The sequence below is a fragment of the Falco punctatus genome, assembly GCF_963210335.1.
Source record: "Falco punctatus genome assembly, chromosome: 10".
Lineage (NCBI taxonomy): Eukaryota > Metazoa > Chordata > Aves > Falconiformes > Falconidae > Falco > Falco punctatus.
Window position 1 is genome coordinate 17,027,593 of NC_137590.1, and position 2,349 is coordinate 17,029,941.

A 2,349-nucleotide genomic window follows, 5' to 3' on the forward strand; every position below is an offset into this window, starting at 1 on the left:
CCCTCAGGCCTGGCCCCTCCAAGCGCCGACGCTGGGCTGAGAACGCACACGCTCCGTGCATGGCAGCGCAGCTCTGGGCCGGGACGACCCCAGCCCACCCTTCCTCAGCCCCTGCATGGGGCCAGATCCCCGAGGCTCATTGCCAGCTGGGCAGGAGGTCTGGGCAGGGGCTCTGGGTGCTGCTGGGGCTGTGGCTGGCAGACCACCGGTGCACCGGGGCGGCCGTATCAGCTGGCATCCTCGGCACCCACCTCAGGTCTCCGGTGCCTCCTCCAGAGCCCTGCTCGCAGCATGGCAGGTACCATGTGGGCTCAGCAGCACCCTGGGGTCGCAGGGGCAGGGGCGGCTGCACAGCTTGCTGCCTGCAGTGGGGAGTCACACAGCAGCAGGACCCGCAGCAGGGTGCCAAGTTTATAGACCACCTTGGGCATGATCAGGACAGGTGGAAGGTGGAAACAGGGAAGAAGCTCAAGGCTTGGTGAGGCTGCAGTATCATTCTGGGACAGATAAGTGTGATCATGCAAGTCAGGGTTTAGCCACAACTCAGGCAAACAGCCTGCAGCGAGACATTTTCCAGTCTCCACTGTCCACGTTCTCACATCTTACCTGGAGAAGACGCTCTCTTGCTTCCACAGCAATCTCCGGTATTGAGCCTTGGAGTTTGGCCCTTGAAGGAACATGAGGGAACACCAGAGAGGGGAATGCCCTGTTGCACCATGTGTGCAACGCCTTGCACAAGGCAAACAAATCTGCTTGGCCAGTATGGGCCAAGAAACAGCAGTAACCCAGCAGCAGGTTATCCACAAACCACCTAGGTCTGGTGTTTCCTGCACGGGCAGGTGGCCTGCAGGTCACAGAGAGACGGACAGAACGCAAAAGTGAGTGGTCTTATAACCACAGTGTGAAACCAGGAGGAGTGACTCCTCCTTCCCAGGACCAAGAGACGAGCAGGGCACAGATCCAGCAGCAAGCTCAGGCAGCTATCCTCCCTACCTTCGCACTGCCTGGTGCAAGACTTCCCACCCTCACACTACTACTACTGCATGACTCCCACCCTCAGAGGCCAGTGGGGCCTGAAGAAGAAATGCTCCATACCAGCCCCTTCAGACACAGACACATCTAGAAACGTCCTCAATACCAGTGTGAGAGTGAGAAGCCTCCCAGATGCAAGCACTGCTGCCAAAGTAGATCCCACTTGTGCCTGATGCTCTTGTAGGAAAAGAACTAAAGCCTGGAGCACAGCTGCTCCACCGCTAACACTGTCTGCAAATGGAGACCTTGCTCAGTGACAGTCTAGCCCTAGGACAGCTGCTAGGCTCTTGTGCCCACATTGACACGGGCACTGGGAACACCCAGATCTTCTCCCTGGGACAGCCAAGAGGGTGCCTCTCACCAGTGTGGTGGCAGTGCAGATGGCGCTGAGCCCACCTGGCACAAAGCATCCAGTAAGCTTTGGAGTAAGTGATACTGGGTAGAGATGGCTCCAGCACTTGCCTGTAGCTGTGGTACCCTTGTCCAATCTGTTTTTGCTAAGACCCCCTTACCCTGGAGCCAGGGAGGAAGGTTTGTCGCTCCTGCCATCACCTCCTCCTCTGTGCCACAGCTGCTCCATGCCTTAACCTGTTGAAGATGCCCCTGCTCATTGCAGGGTGGGTTGGGCTATCTGACCTTTAAAGGTCTCTTCCTCCACACTGTCCTATGATTCTGTGCCCTCTTGCTGCTGCCCTGCAGGGTGCTGGTAAGGCCAGCCAGGCCTGCCCTAAGCCCAGCTCCCAAACGAGCTCAGAGAGCACTGCAATAAGGCATGTTATGACAGTCCTTCCATGAGATCAGCAATGCTTCAGAGTATGCCCAGGTCATACAACAGCACAGGCCAGGAGCTGCCCCACGCACTGTGGGGAAGGGATGAGGGAGGATGCAAAGCAGAACAAGGACCACCTGTGACATGGTCACTCCCTTTGTGAGCGTGGCTCCCCACATGCACAAACACTGAACACAACTTCCACAGCTCTGTTCTGCAGCCTCTTGCAGAAGTCAACGTGTCACTTCCATGTCATGTCTTGTATTCTCAGTGACAGAAGGATGGATGGGTTATCCTTTGACTTTGCTGCCATCCCCTTTATCTCCATGGGAATTTAGTCCTCATCTGGCTTCTTCTTTCCTCTTATTCCCATCCTTGCTTTATCCTTGAATTCAAATAGCTCTTTTGTATTTCTTAGATCTCCTCTACTCACAGCACTCTTCCCTTATTCTGATATACTCTCCCCATCTCATTGAGCTCCAGGCCTCTTTGCTTTGTTCTCTCCCTATCTCTCCCATTCTTTCTGCTGGTGCCTTGTTCCTTTTCTT